A 16,579-nucleotide genomic window follows, 5' to 3' on the forward strand; every position below is an offset into this window, starting at 1 on the left:
AAAATAAAAACACAAATTGGGCTTTCAGTTTCTGTTTGAAATACTAATTGCTCCGGTTTGTGGAAATGCCACTATGTAACTGCAGGGGATGGGGGTTGGGTGGTGTGTTCCATCATTTATTAATGTGGAATATTGATATCAAGGAGCAGGAGGAGGCCATTCAGCCCATTGTGCCGGTTCCACCATTCAATGGCTGATTTGTGACCTGTCTCCATAGACCTGCCTTTGGCCCCAATTCCACTTAATAACTTCGCTGAGCAAAAAAAAACTGTCTGATTTAAAACCAACAACTGATCCAGCAATGCCTGCTGTATGTGGAAGAGAGTTCCAAATCTCTCCCAGTCTTTGTGTGTAGTAATACTTCTGACATCTCTCCTGAACAATCTGGCCCAAATTCTCTGGCAATGCCCTCCTTAGTTCTAGGAACCCCAACCAGTGGAAACACCTTCAGTTTTTTCACCCTGTCCTTTTCTGTTAACATCTTTAATCAGATCATCCATAAACCTTGTAAATTCTGGACACAGCAGACTTAATTTGTGTCACCAACCCCCATGCCTCGGCTTCAAGGGTTAAGTTACCATTCTTGTAGACCCCAAGTGGGGTCTAACCAGGGTTTTGTATAACTGCAGCATCCTTTCTGCATTCTTGCACACCAGATCTCTCAATATAAAGGCCAGCATTCAATTGGCCTTCTTCAGGCAATGAATGACAGAAATAAAAAGAAACACAGAAATTGTTGGAGAAACTCGGCAGGGACAGATTATTTGCCATCTGGGGACTGACTGTTTACTGTTGAAGACAACTTTCCATCTTTTCTTTTGACACTTTAGTTTTGAGCTGTGCTGGAGCCGTATGCTGTTCAGTAATGAACACGGTCACGCAATAGCAACTATTCATTTCGTTTACAAACTTTGAGATTCTTGAACAAGGGGGCGTACTCTGAGAATTATTACTAAATGGTGGAAAATCAAAGGTTTTCCATATATCTGAGGGAGGCTTTGTGCGATGGGTATAACACAATTTGTAATTTGGAGGGTAGACCCTGGGATCCATCTGAGGAAGACAGAACTATATTAATTTTTCATGATTTCATTCCATTTTTCTTAGAGGGATATATATGGTCAGAATCTTCCCTGATTGAGCTGTTCAAAGTATCTCAGTCTCAAGTCAGGAGTGTGATTGAATGCTCCCCACTTGCCTGGATGGTTGCAGTCTTAACACTTGAGCAGCTTGATTAGAACCACATCCACAAGCATCCACTCCCTCTACTACCCATGCTCAGTAGCAGCAGTGTGTACCATCAACAAGATGTACTGCAGAAATACACCAAAGATCCTCAGGCAACACCTTCAAAATCCACGACCACTTCTATCGAGAAGGACAACAGGTACATGGGCACACTCACCCTCTATAGGTTCCCCTCTGGGCCACTCAGTGTCCTGACTCAGAAACATAACACTGTTACTTCAGTGTCATTGGATTAAAATCCTCGCATTGCCCTGAGGGAGGGAATTTGTGCCTGTCTACAACACATGGAGTGCAGCAGTTCAAGAAAGCAGCTCATTCCTACCATCTCAAGGGGGCAACTAGGGATAGGTTGGGCAATAAACACTGGGCCCAGTGGGTGATGTCCATGTGCCATAAGTGAAATAATAATACAAAAAATTGTAAATTACCCCAGGGGCCTCCGCCTTCCCAATGTGAGCTTGTTCTGGGAGGGTAGGTGTCAACTTTGTAGTGAATGTTGATGCAAAATACACATTCGATGTTATTGAGTCACCTGGTTTGTGAACTGCTTGGAGAAGGTCGATTATATAGCAAAGAGCTTAGGTTTGTATTCCAGCTGGCTTGGGGCTTTGATCTTATATATCATTCTATATTTAATTTTGAATTATCGTTTGTTGTTGTTCTAACATTCTGATCTCTAACCTTTCGGTTCACTTTGATTTTTGTTTTTTGATTATAGATGACTGCAAACCAGATAGCAGTTTGGCATACCATGTTTTAACGATCTCAAAACCGAGAAACGCTGGTAAAGGATACAGTATAACATTTCTGGTCAGTGAAAGTGGAGATTTTCTTTAGTTTACCTTAACTCTCAAAAACCCAGCTAATTTTAAATATCGCTAGTGTTTCCCTTGCTTATAGCATGAAGTGAAGATCTGCTCAGGCTTTTTGAATCTTTTTACATCATTTGAATTTATTAATAATCAGTAGTGTTTGCAATCATCTAAATCACAGATCTGTTCCATTTTTGACAACTAAATTATCAATAGGGCAATGTGAATTGGAAGAGGGAAAGTTACACTGATGGCTAATTGCTTTATCTTTCATCTTGTTTTGAGTGGATGCCTAAATTTTAGGCCCTGGGAAATCAATCCGTTGTTTGTCCCAGTACAACAGCTTAATGTTTGAGAGTAGCCCCTTCTGGCCTTGGTCTTTGGGGCAAGAAGCCATTTGCTTTGGGTCTAGCATCATGCACATGAGGAGCATTACCATTTCATTGTCCTGAGTGTTGCTTTGATGATACAAAGATAGGTGGAAGGACAGGTAGTGTTTAGGAAGTGGAGAGGCTGCAAAAGGGTTTGTATAGGGGAGGAGATGGGCAATGGAATGGCAGATAAAATCTAATGTGGAGAGTGGAAAGTTATGTACTTTAGTAGGAAGAATTGAGAACAAGACTGTTTTCTGAATGGGGAAAAGTTTCAGAAATCTGAAGCACAAAGAGTCCAAGCTCAGGATTCTCTTCAGGTTAACAGGCAGGTTCAGGTGGCAGTTAGGAAGTCAAATGTAGTGTCAGCATTCATTTCAAGAGGGTTAGAATACAAGAGCAGGGTGTACTACTGAGACTGTATAAGGCTCCAAATTTGGAATATTGGGAGGAATTTTGTGCCCCCTATCTTGGAAAGGATGGGCTGAACTTCAAGGGCGTCCAGAGGAGTTTACAAGATGAAGAACTTGTCGAGTGAGGAGAGATTGAGGACTCTTGATTCTCAACTTGATGGAATTTAGAAGAGTGAGGGAGAATCTGAATGAAAGTTGTAGAATACTGAGGAACCCGGACAAAGTGGACATGTAGAAGATGCTTCCACGAGTAGGAGAGACTAGGACCCGAAGGCACAGCCTCAGAGTGAAGGGAACTCCCTTTAGAACTGAGTTGAGGAGGAATTTCTTCAGGCAGACAGTGGGGAATCTATGGATCTCATTACTGCAGATGGCTGTCATTAATAGATGGGTCCTTGATCAGTAGGAGGATCAACCATGACAGAAAAAATGCAGGAGAATGGGGTTAACAAACATATCAGCTATGACAGAATGGCGGAGCAATCTTGATGGGCCAAATGGCTGCTATATCTTATGGTGTTGGTTATTAAGTGACAGACTGTGATGCATTGCATAGTTTAGGCACTCAGATTCAGAGCTTTCTGAGCATAGATTCCCACCCCCTCTCCCTTGGAGATTTGCGATTCCTCACCATCACTGTTTTCAATCTGTTCCGTTCCCTTCTCCTGAAACAATGACCCTCTCGTTCTAAATCGTCGCACATGAGGAAACATCCTCTATCCGTCACCTTTGATATTTCCCACCCCCTTTAGTGTCCTACATCTGCTCATTCCTACTCCAGAGAGTATTGGTCTAAACTGCTCTATCTCTCTTTCAATGAGAAAACCCTCATCTCAGAACATGAAATGTACAAAAGTACGTTACTTTTAGATGATATCTTGGATGTAGACTACAAATCTCAAATTGAGTTAGTCATAGTTTCCGAGAGGTCTACAGCACTGAAAAAGGCCCATCGACACATCAAGTATGTGTTGGTCAGAAACAACCATCCCACTATTCTCTAATCCCATTTCCCCAGGACTTAGCCTTGGCGTCCCGAGTGCACATCTAAATCTTCCTTCGATGTGATGAGTGGTTGTGCTTCTCCCCACCCTTACAGGCAGTGAGTTCCAGATTCCCCACCACCCGTCATGTATTGCTGGACATCGGAGTGCATCTGGGAAAATTAACAAACACTGAAATTCACAACTAATCTTGGAGGAACCTGTTTGGGAGAGTACACAGCACAGAAACAGCTAAGTGGATATTTTAAGCGTGGCCTTACAGTAAGTCTTTAGTAGCGAGTAGAGTCTATTCTTTCTTGATTATATGTTTTATTGAGATATGTCTTTTGATTAATACTTATGGCTTATATTTTAAATTTAATTTGACCTGAAACAGTGTTTTATAGAGAAATAGCACTGCTATTTTCTGAGTCTATTGATTGAAGCAAAAATGCCCTTTTGTAGAGTGATATGCTCTTCTTGTCGGATGTGGGTGTTTAGGGAAAGTTTACAGGCTACTGAGGATTATATCTGCAATAAAGGCTGTTGGTTGAAAATCCTAACAGATTGAATGGATTGGTTGGAGAGACAGTTAGAGGCAATGAGGAATTTACAAGAGCAAGGGGATGTGATAGATGGCAGTTATAGGAAGAGGGAAATGTCGCTGATACAATCACAAAGATGGATTAACTCCAGGAAAGGTAAGAGTGGTAGGCAGTTAGTACAGGAGTCTTCTGTGGCTATCCCCATTTCAAACAAATATGCTGTTTTGGAAAATGTAGAGGTGATGGATTGTCAGGAGAACAGCCAAATTCCTGATATTGAGATTGGCTGTAATGCAATGAGGGGTATGTCGGATTCCAAGAGATCGATTGTGTTAGGGGACTTTCTGGTCTGAGGTACAGACAGACATTTCTGTGGGCAGCAGAAAAAATCAGAATGATGTCACTTTCCTGGTGCCAGGATCAAGGATGTCTCCGAGATGGTACAGAATGTTCTCAAGGGGGAGAGGGACCAGCAGGAGATCATTGTACGTGTTGGAACCAACGACATGGGAAGGGAAAAGGTTGAGATTCTGAAGGGAGATTACAGAGAGTTAGGCAGGAATTTAAAAAGGTCCTTGAGAGTAATAATATCTGGATTATTCCTGGCGCTATGAGCTAGTGAGCGCAGGAATAGATGAATGCATGGCTGAGGAGCTGGTGTATTGGAGAAGAATTCACATTTGTAGATCATTGGAAACTCTTTTGGGGTAGACGTGGCCAGTACAAGAAGGACAAATTGCACCTAAATTGGAAGGGGATTAATATACTGGCAGGGAGATTTGCTAGAAATGCTCAGGAGGATTTAAACTAGTAAGGTAAGGAGTTGGGACCCAGGGAGATAGTGAGGAAAGATATCAATCTGAGACTGGTTCAGTTGAGAACAGAAGTGAGTCAAACAGTCAGGGCAGGCAGGGACAAAGCAGAGAACAAAGCAGGACTGACAAATTAAACTGCATTTATTTCAATGCAAGCGGCCTAACAGGGAAGGCAGATGAACTCAGGGCATGGTTAGGAACATGGGACAGGCATATCAAAGCAATTACAGAAAATGGCTCAGGGATGGACAGGACTGGCAGCTTAATGTTCCAGGAAACAAATTCCACAGGAAGGACAGAAAGGTAGGCAAGAGAGGAGTGGGAGTCGTGTTTTTGATAAGGGATAGCATTACAACTGTACTGAGGGAGAATATTCCCAGAAATACATCCCTTATTGGGATTGTTTTATAGACCCCCCCTAATAGTCATAGGGAAATTAAGAAACAAACTTGTCAGGAGATCTCAGCTATCTGTAAGAATAATAGGGTAGTTATGGTCGGGGATTTTAACTTTCCAAACATCGGCTGGGACTGCCATAGTGTTAAGGGTTTAGATGGAGAGGAATTCCTTAAGTGCATACGAGACAATTTTCTGATTCAGTATGTGGATGTACCTAGTAGAGAAGGTGCAAAACTTGACCTACTCTTGGGAAATAAGGCAGAGCAGGTGACTGAGGTGTCAGTGGGGGAGCACTTTAGGGCCAGCGATCATAATTCTATTTATTTTAAAATAGTGATGGAAAAGGATAGACCAGATCTAAAAGTTGAAGTTATAAATTGGAGAAAGGCCAATTTTGACGGTATTAGGCAAGAACTTTTGAAAGCTGATTGGAGGCAGATGTTCGCAGGTAAGGGGACGGCTGGAAAATGGGAAGCCTTCAGAAATGAGATAACTAGAATCCAGGGAAAGTATATTCCTGTCAGGATGAAAGGGAAGGCTGGTAGGTATGGGGAATGCTGGATGACTAAAGAAATTGAGGGTTTGGTTAAGAAAAAGAAGGAAGCAAATGTCAGGTATAAACAGGATAGATCGAGTGAATCCTTGGAAGACTTTAAAGGAAGTAGGAGTATACTTAAGAGGGAAATCAGGAGGGCAAAAAGGGGACATGAGATAGCTCTGGCAAATCGAATTAAGGAGAATCCAAAGGGTTTTTACAAATATATTAAGGAAAAGAGGGTAACTAGCTAGAGAATAGGACCCCTCAAAGATCAGCAAGGCAGCCTTTGTGTGGAGCCACAGAAAATGGGGGAGATACTAAATGAATATATTGCATCAGTATTTACTGTGGAAAAGGATATAGAAGATATGGACTGTAGGGAAATAGATGGTGACATCTTGCAAAATGTATAGTTTGCAGAGGAGGAAGTACTGGATGTTTTGAAATGGTTAAAGGTGGATAAATACTGAGCTGAAAATGTCTTGCTGGTTAAAGCGCAGCATGTCAGGCAGCATCCAAGGAACAGGAAATTTGATGTTTCGGGCATAAAGGCTTATGCCCGAAACGTCAAATTTCCTGTTCCTTGGATGCTGCCTGACCTGCTGCGCTTTAACCAGCAAACACATTTTCAGCTCTGATCTCCAGCATCTGCAGACCTCACTTTTTCCTCAAAGGTGGATAAATCCCCAGGACCTGATCAGGTGTACCCAAGAACTCTGTGGGAAGCTAGGGAAGTGATTACTGGGCCTCTTGCTGAGATATTTGTATCATCGATAGTCACAGGTGAGGTGCTGGAGGACTGGAGGTTGGCAAACGTGGTGCCACTCTTTAAGAAGGGTGGTAAAGGCAAACCAGGTAACTATAGACTTGTGAGCCTGACCTCAGTGGTGGGCAAGTTGTTGGAGGGAATCCTGAGGGACAGGATGTACATGTATTTTGAAAGGCAAGGACTGATTAAGGATTGTCAACATGGCTTTGTGCGTGGGAAATTATGTCTCTCAAACTTGATTGAGTTTTTTGAAGAAGTAACAAAGAAGATTGATGAGGGCAGAGCGGTAGATGTGATCTATATGGACTTCAGTAAGTTGTTTGACAATATGCAAGGTTAGATCTCATGGAATACAGAGAGAACAAGCCATTTGGATACAGAACTGGCTCAAAGATAGAAAACACGGTGGTAGTGGAGGGTTTTTTTTCAGACTGGAGGCCTGTGACCAGTGGAGTGTCACAAGGATCGGTGTTGGGTCCTCTCCATTTTGTCATTTACATAAATGATTTGGATGCGAGCATAAGATGTACAGTTAGTAAGTTTGCAGATGACACCAAAATTGGAGGTGTAGTGTACAGCGAAGACGGTCATCTCAGACTACAACAGGATCTGGACCAGATGGGCCAGTGGGCTGAGAAGTGGCAGATGGAGATTAATTCAGATAAATGCGACGTGCTGCATTTTGGGAAAGCAAATTTTAGTAGGACTTATACATTTAATGGTAAGGTCCTAAGGAGTGTTGCTGAACAAAGAGTCCTTGGAGTGCAGGTTCATAGCTCCTTGAACGTGCAGTCGCAGGCAGATAGGATAGTGAAGAAGGTGTTTGGTATGCTTTTCATTATTGGTCAGAGTATTGAGTACAGGAGTTGGGAGAGCACGTTGTGGCTGTACAGGACATTGGTTAGGCCACTGTTGGAATATTGTGTGCAATTCTGGTCTCCTTCCTATTGGAAAGATGTTGTGAAACTTGAAAGGGTTCAGAAAAGATTTACAAGGATGTTGCCAGGGTTGGAGAATCTGAACTACAGGGAGAGGCTAAACAGGCTGGGGCTGTTTTCCCTGAAACGTCGGGAGCTGAGAGGTGACCTTATAGAGGTTTACAAAATTATGAGGGGCATTGATAGGATAAATAGACAAAGTCTTTTCCCTGGGGTCAGGGAGTCCAGAACTAGAGGGCATAGGTTTAGGGTGAGAGGAGAAAGATATAAAAGAGACCAAAGGGGCAACGTTTTCACACAGAGAGTGGTACGTATATGGAATGAGCTGCCAGAGCTGTGGTGGAGGCTGGTACAATTGCAACATTTAAGAGGCATTTGGATGAATATATGAATAGGAAGGGTTTGGAAAGATATGGGCCGGGTGCTGGCAGGTGGGACAAGATTGGGTTAGGATATCTGGTCGGCATGTACAGGTTGGATCAAAGGGTCTGTTTCCATGCTGTACATCTCTATGACTCTTTGACAAAAGAAACAGAAGGAAACATTGTCAGGTGTGGACAGGATAGATCGAGAGAATCCTTAGGAGAGTATAAAGGCAGTAGGAATATATTTGAGAGAGAAATCAGGAGGGCAAAAAGGTGACAATAGATAGCTTTCAGCAAATAGAGTTAAGGAGATACCAAAGGGTTTTTACAAAGACATTAAGGACAAAAGGGGTAACTAGGGAGAGAATAGGGCCCCTCAAAGATCCTTGGTATGGAGCCATAGGAGATGGGGCAGATACTAAATGAGTAGTTTGCACCATATTTACTGTGGAAAAGGACATGGAAAATGTAGAACGTCGGGATATAGATGGTGGTACCTTGCAAAATGCCCATATTACAAAGATATTACATATCTGAATAAACTGGGAGAGGATGCACAGGGAAATATACCAACACATTGCCTTGGGGGGCTAAGAAGTTTCAGTGATTGAGAGAGATTGGTCAGCCAGGGGTTGTTGTCCTTACAGCAGAGGAGATTGAAAGAGAGGGATGTATAAAATGATGAGAGGTGAAGATAGGGTACGCAGAAAGAAACTCCCACCCCCACGCCCCCCTCTTGATGGAGGTGGGGGGAGGGGCATAGATTGAAGGTAAGTGCCATAAGGTTTCTAAGGGATGTGAGGAAAATCTTCACCCAGAATCATAGAGAAGTACAGCATGAAAACAGACCCTACGGTCCACTTGCCAATGCGACCAGATATCTCAATCCAATCTAGTCCCACCTGCCAGCAACCAGCCCATATCCCTCCAAGCCCTTCCTATTCATACCCATGCAATTGTACCAGCCTAGACCACGTGCTCTGGCAGCTCTTCCATACATGTACCACACTCTGCGTGAAAAAGTTACACCTTAGATCCCTTTTATATCTTTTCTCCTCACCCTAAACCTATGCCCTCTAGTTCTGGACTCCCTGACCCAAGGGAAAAGACTTTGTATATTTATCCTAGCCTTGCCCCTCATAATTTTGTAAACCTCTACAAGGTCACCGCTCAGCCTCTGACGCTCCAGGGAAAAAGCCCCAGACTGTTCAGCCTCTCCCTGTAGCTCAAATCTTCCAACCCTGGCAATGTCCTTGTAAATCTTTTCTGAATCCTTTCAAGTTTCACAATATTCTTCCGATAGGAAGGACACCAGAATTGCACGCAATATTCCAATAGTGGCCTAACCAGTGTCCTGTACAGTCGCAACATAACCTCCCAATTTCTGTTCTCAATACTCTGACCAATAAAAGAAAGCATACCAAACGCCGCCTTCACGATCCAATCTACCTGTGACTCCACTTTCAAGGAGCTATGGACCTGTACTCCAAGGTCTCTTTATTCAGCAACACTCCTAGGACCTTACCATTAAGTGTACAAGTTCTGCTAAGATTTGCTTTCCCAAATGCAGCACCTCACGTTTATCTAAATTAAACTCCATCTGCCACTTCTCAGCCCATTGGCCCATCTGATCAGGATTCTGTTGTAATCTGAGGTAACCTTCTTTGTTGTCCACTAAACCTTCAATTTTGGTGCCATCTTAAAAACTTACTAACTACACCTCTTATGCTCCCATCCAAATCATTTATCTAAATGATGAAAAGTAGTGGGCAGCACGGTGGCACAGTGGTTAGCACTGTTGCCAGAGATCCAGGTTCAATTCCCGCCACAGGCTACTGACTGTGTTAGAGTTTGCACATTCTCCCCGTGTCTGCGTGGGTTTCCTCCGGGTGCTCCGGTTTCCTCCCACAATCCAAAAATGTGCCGATTAGGTGAATTGACCATGCTAAATTGTCCGTAGTTAGGTGAAGGGGTGAAATTTAGGGGAATGGGTCTGGGTGGGTTGCGCTTCGGCGGGTCGGTGTGGACTTGTTGGGCTAAAGGGCCTGTTTCCACACTGTAAGTAATCTAATCTAATCTAGTGGACCCAGCACTGATCCTTGTGGCACTCCACTGGTCACAGGGTTCCAGTCAGGAAAAGCAACCCTCCACCACCACGCTCTGTCATCTACCTTTGAGTCAGTTCTGTATCCAAATGGCTTGTTCTCCCTGTATTCAGTGAGATCTAACCTTGCTAATCAGTCTCCCATGCCTTACTCGAATGCCTTACTGAATTCCATATAGACCACATCTACAGCTCTGCCCTCATTAATCCTCTTTGTTACTTTTTCGAAAAAACTCCATTAAGATTGTGAGACTGTCAAAGTACAGATTTGAGACGGCCCGGGGAATCCCTTGTGAACTCAGACCTGTAAATTCTCTCTCTTGGTTCTTCCCAGAGATCGTACTCTTTGGAAGTCTGGAATAAAAGCCTCTTACAGACAGTTTAGTTTAATTTTAGTCATCCTCTTTATTCGCTAGTAACATCACTGATACTTACAAGCTAAACCTAGGAGAGTATGCTGAAGAAGGGCTTATGCCCGAAACGTTGATTTTCCTGCTCCTTTGATGTTGCCTGACCTGCTGCGCTTTTCCAGCAACACATTTTTAAGCTCTGATCTCCAGCATCTGCAGTCCTCACTTTCTCCGAGGAGAGTATGGTACCAGCTCTTCAAGTGCCCCAGCAGACTACTCCGATTTACTGTTACAAAGTGGCTTCCTTTATACAAAAGTTTACAAAAACATTGCATGTTCTTAATTAGACAGATAACAGTGAAAGACAATAATTCGTAAGGGAGAAAAGTTAATTGACAGGTCTGAATGTACTTGACTTATCACTCCTACAGGCCTTGAGCTATCCATCAGGTGGGAAAAAGAAATCCAGCCAAGTCATCTGCCGCGAGTTAACTATGGAAAAGGATATGGAAGGTATAGAAAGTAGCGAAATAGATGGTGACACCTTGCAAAATGTCCATATTACAGAAGAAGTGCTGGATGTCTTGAAATGCATAAAAGCAGATAGATCCCCAGGACCTGATCAAGTGTATCTGAGAACTCTGGGAAGCTTGGGAAGTGATTGCTGGGCCTCTTGCTGAGATATTTGTATCATTGATAGTCTCAGGTGAGGTGCTGAAAGACTGGAGGTTGGTAAACGTGGTGCCACTGTTTAAGAAGGATGGTAAGGACAAGCCATGGAACTATAGACCAGTGAGCCTGACGTCGGTGGAGAGCAAGTTGTTGGAGGGAATCCTGAGGGACAGGATGTACATGTATTTGGAAAGGCAAGGACTGATTAAGGATAGTCAACATGGCTCTGTGCATGGGAAATCATGTCTCACAAACTTGATTGAGTTTTTTGAAGAAAAAAAGAATAAAATGTCTTGTCTTTTATTTATACCAGTCACTCTAATGGTGCTGCGGGAATGAAACACTGAAGTTATTTTGCAGTGAAAAGAGGGCAGTTAATTTTTAATCGGCAAAGTTATGTTTATAGCAGGTAGTAAATGTAAAGTCAACATTCTCTCACATGAGAGAGAGGTGTGAGGGAGAAAGAGAGAGAACACGCAACAACTGTTTTATGGTTTAACCTGAGCGGCAACACATCGAAGGCACAGGGAATGATCATTCACAGCAATCTCAACCAGAGCAGCAGTTGAACTGCATGCTGTCAGCGTGACAATACATTGTAAGCCAACCATAGAATCAACTGAGCAAACCAATCCCTGCATGGCCAGTGGCAAAAACATTGGGTGGCACAGTGGCTAGCATTGCTGCCTCAGCACCATGGACTCAGGAACAATTCCAACCTCGGGTGACTTGTCTATTGAGAGTTTGCAAATTCTCCCCTTCTCTGCATGGATTTTCTCCAGGTGCTCCGGTTTCCTCCCAAAGTTCAAAGATGCGCAGTTTAGATGGATTGGCCATTTAGATTAGCTTCCACACTGTAGGATTCTATGATGTGCAGTTAAGGGGAGTGGCCGTGGTTAATGCAAGGTTACAGGGTTAGGGTCAGGGTTTGTTTGGGATGCTCTTCACTGGCTTGGGGCAGACAGGATGAACTGAATGGTCTCTTTCCACACTGTACAGATTCTGCCGACATCAATGCTTAGCTCAATGGTGTGGGCAATTCATTCCGATCTCAATTTAGATGAGATGATTTACAGTTTCTGAAATAATGGGGAAGTAAAATCCTATGTTTTCAGTTCCCCAGGGTATGCCCTGCAGATGTGAATTTGAATCTTGCTGTGGTGGTGGTTTTGGAATTCGATTTTAAACAGAAGCAGATCTGGAGTTAAGACTCTAATGATGACTGTTGTCAGGAACAAACAACTATCTGGTTCAAAATTGAAGACTGAGGTGAGGAAGAATTTCTTCTCTCAGAGGGCTGAAAGTCTTTGGAACTCCTTGCCACAGAGAGCTGTGTGTGGGTCAGGGAGCAGGTTTAAGGCTGGGATAGATAGGTTCTTGATCAGTCAGGGAATTGAGGGTTTCATGTTAAGTGCAGGAAAGTGAGCGTGAGAAATGGGGCATCAGTCACGATGCTATTGAATGGCTGAGCAGGCTGTAGGGGTCGAATGGCCTTCTTCCGTTCCTGACTGTGACTTTCCTTAAGGGAATGAAATCTGCCCTCCTTAGTCGGTTAACTCCTAACCCTTGCAAACACTTCACTGCCTTCTGGCTGAATAAGTTGATTGGTTCAAGGACATTTTGGAATTGCATCCACTTCCCACCTTGGCAGAGATGACAACATCCTGTTCAGAGTACAGAGAAATAACATTTGTCAGTTTCAGTTTTTGGCTTGTTCCAATCACATATTTTGCTTCGGGAAATTGGTCTGGATAATGACCTCAGATATTCACAGCTCGTCCTGTACACTGGTTCTTTCAGTCAAAGTTTGTTATTCTCATCCATTTTCATACAGCAATACATTACAGAAACAGGCCCATCAGCCCAACCCGCCCATGCCTACCAAGTTTCCCAAACTCAACCAGTCCCATTTGTCTGCATTTGACCCATATCTCTCTAAACCTTTCTTATCCATGTACCTTTCCTTTTAAATGTTGTAATTGTACCTGCCTCTACCACTTCCTCTGGCAGCTCATTCCATGTACTTACTGCCCTCTGTGTGGTAAATTTGCCTCTCAGATCGCTTTTGAATCTTTCCCCCTCACCTTCAACCTATGCCCATTAGTTTTGGCACCCCTACCCTGGGGAAAGAACCATACCTATTTACGTTATCTCTGGTCCTCGTGATTTTATAACCTCCATGAGGTCATCTCACCAGCCTCTGACGCTCCAAGGGAGTAAAGCTTCCAGCTTATGCAGCTTCTCCTTATAACTCAAACCCAGCAATCTTAGTAATATCTTTGTTAATCTTTTCTATAACCTTTCTAGCTTAAGAACATCTTTTCTACAGCAGGCTGACCAAAACTGTACACAGTATTCTAAAAGTGACCTCACCAACATGATGCCCCAACTCCTGTTGTCAGTGCTCTGACCAGTGAAAGCAAGCATGCCAAATGCTAACTTCACCACAGTGTCAAGCTGTAATGCCACATTCAAGGAACTATCTAGCAGCATCCCTAGTCTGTTTGTTTGGAAACAGTCCCCAGACTTGTACTATTAACTGTATAAGTCCTGCCGTGATTTGCCTTACCAAAATGCTACACCCCGTGTTTATCTAAATTAAACTTAATCTGCCATTTCTTGACCCACTGGCGCAATTGATCAAATTTCCATTGTCTTCTTAGATAACATTATTCTCTGACCACAATGACACCAATTTTGGTCCTGCTCCTATCTACTACGTTTCTGAGTTGTCCTAGTTTTAGTCTGACCAAGTGAAGCAGCAACCATCTTGCATCACATACACAACTCTGCCTCACATACACCACCCTGAGGCACACAGATGCAGGAGGGGATGAGGAACCAGGTCGAGAGGAAAAGGGAAACATTCCATGGACATCGTGAGACACCACAGAAGAAAGCTTGTGAAGCTTCACAAATCGATCAACAGCAAATCTATCTTCCAGCAAATAAGGAGGAAAAGGAAGAGAAGACATAGCAATAACAGTTTGTGTGACTAGGCGAGGCTTTGTCTTAATTCATTCAGCAAGATATCAATTTGAAAGATCGACTTGTCTTGCGAAACTATCTGAATAATGGTCTCTCCCACAACTCTCACTGGGTCAATTTATCCTGCTGTAGCACGATCTAACTGTTGATGGCAGAGATTTTAGAATTTATGATGTCCATTCCTAACTTGAGCATCCATTTAATCTCCTGACGAATGGGCCGAGGCAGATGAGCCAACGAATTGAATGTACTTTGCATGTTTTGTTTAAATTGTGGTGAGAAAGAAATCATTCAAGGCAGGATTGTTTTCCAGTCCTATCTTCATTGCCCTCTAATTTTGTCATTTCCAGTACATATTCAGCTCTGTTTTCATACATCATATGGAATCTACCTGCATCACGATCCATGACTGCACAATCCAAATCCTAACAACTCTGAGTAAAGATATTTCTCCTCATCTCACTCCTCGTTCTTTTGCTGACAATCTTGAAATTGTGACCCCTAGTTACTAACATACCAAGTAATGGTAACAAAATATTCTTCTTTCCCCTGTCAAAATTCTTCATAATTTTGAACACCTCTGTAACGTCCCCCACTTAACCTTCTCTGCTCCAAGGAGAAGAAATCTGATGTCACTAATCCTTCCTTGTACGTAAAATCCTTCATTACTGCTATCATTTTAGTAAATCTCCAATGAACCCTCTTCAAAGCTTGAAGATCCTTTCTTAAATAAAGTGCCTAGAATCAAACACACGTGAGCTGACCAATGACTTGCAGAGGTATATATCACTTCCTCAGATTTATACTCATTGCCTCTATTTATATCGGCAAGGATCCTATAAGACGTCTTCACAATGGTTTCAGCTTGCCTAGCCAACTTCGGAGATTGATACACGTGAACCCCGAGGTCTCTCTGCTCCAGTGCTCCCTTCAAAGATATACCATTGAACCTGCATTGTTGCTCTGTGTTTCTGGTAGCAAAATGCATTATATAACATCTGTCTGCATTGGAATTAATCTGCCCATTTGGCCAATTTGTCAATCACCCTGTGAAGTCACTCAGCATCATTCTCACAATTCACTCTTCTCCCTGAGTTAGTATCAACTGCAATTTAGAGATTATATCCTCAACACTCAACTCCTAATCATTTATGTAACCAATGTGTTTATCAATGTGTACTTGTCAGTTTCGTCTATGTCCATGTAACTATCAATCTCTCCCTGTCCGTTTCACTTCTGTGAATGTGAGTGTATTTACCAGTCTGTTCCTGCTCTGCGAAGTGAGACTGTCAATATGTACTGTCAGTTTCACCTATATCAGTATGTGAATGCAGTTACCAATCTATGCCTCTTGATCTCTGCCTTGTCAATATGTGAATTTGCTTATTGATTTCTACCTCTCAGATCCTGTTTGGTGAATGTGACCAGTGCAGGTACCAATATGTATCTGTGAGATTCTGCTCTGTGAAGGAGAATGTCATTATCAGACTATACTTGTCAGTTTATGCTGTGTGAAACTGGGAGTGTGGTTATCGTTCTGTTCCTGTAAGTTTTAGCTTTGTCAATAAGTGTAGTTATTAATCTATCCCTGACAGTTACTGCAATGTGAATGTGTGACTTAAGTTAACAGAAACTGACTGATGGAGACTGATAGTCACACATTTGCATCACAGTAAGTGTGTCATCATCATTTGTTTGTCTGTTTCTGCAACATGAATGTATAGTTATCAGCCTGCATTTGTCAGGTTCCACTCTTGTGTATCAAAGTGGAAGCCAGTAATATTCTGTGTCTGTGTGATACATTCTATGATAGTTGTTTATGAGGATGTTGAGACTGGGTCTTAATCTTTTCTGCATTTTGTGATTTCTGAGTTGACTGTGGGGGTGGGTGAGGCAGAGGGGAGAAAGGGTGATGGCAGAAGGGAAACTGCTTTATTCTGAGAACCATTCTGAATTATGGTCATACATTTCCTGTTTGGGGAGCGAGTCTAAGATCTGTGGTATCACTGAGATACTGTTTCAATTTGTACCTAGACATTGTTGGTGTTTTTTTGTGAAAGAGTTTTATTCTGCATGTTAGTCCATTTTCTATCTGATAATTTTTGTACCAATATGCAACACAACAGCATGTCATCTTCTTTCTCATCAAAATCAGAATCACTGATAAGGTACAGCTCAGAAGCAGACCATTCAGCCTATTGTGTCTATACTAGGACATTCTCTTATGCAGCAGATCTGCAGTAATTGTTGGGAATGTGAACTTCATCGA

At 42.7% G+C, this 16,579-nt stretch overlaps 1 protein-coding gene across 1 annotated transcript in view; it reads right to left on the reverse strand.

The window, feature by feature from the left end:
* The window catches only part of LOC132837099 (uncharacterized), a 489,878-nt gene that overhangs the window by 234,826 nt on the left and 238,473 nt on the right, over positions 1-16,579 (reverse strand). The gene's annotated exons all lie outside the window — the stretch shown is intronic.

This window comes from Hemiscyllium ocellatum, chromosome 49 (assembly GCF_020745735.1).
Source record: "Hemiscyllium ocellatum isolate sHemOce1 chromosome 49, sHemOce1.pat.X.cur, whole genome shotgun sequence".
Classification (NCBI taxonomy): Eukaryota; Metazoa; Chordata; class Chondrichthyes; order Orectolobiformes; family Hemiscylliidae; genus Hemiscyllium; species Hemiscyllium ocellatum.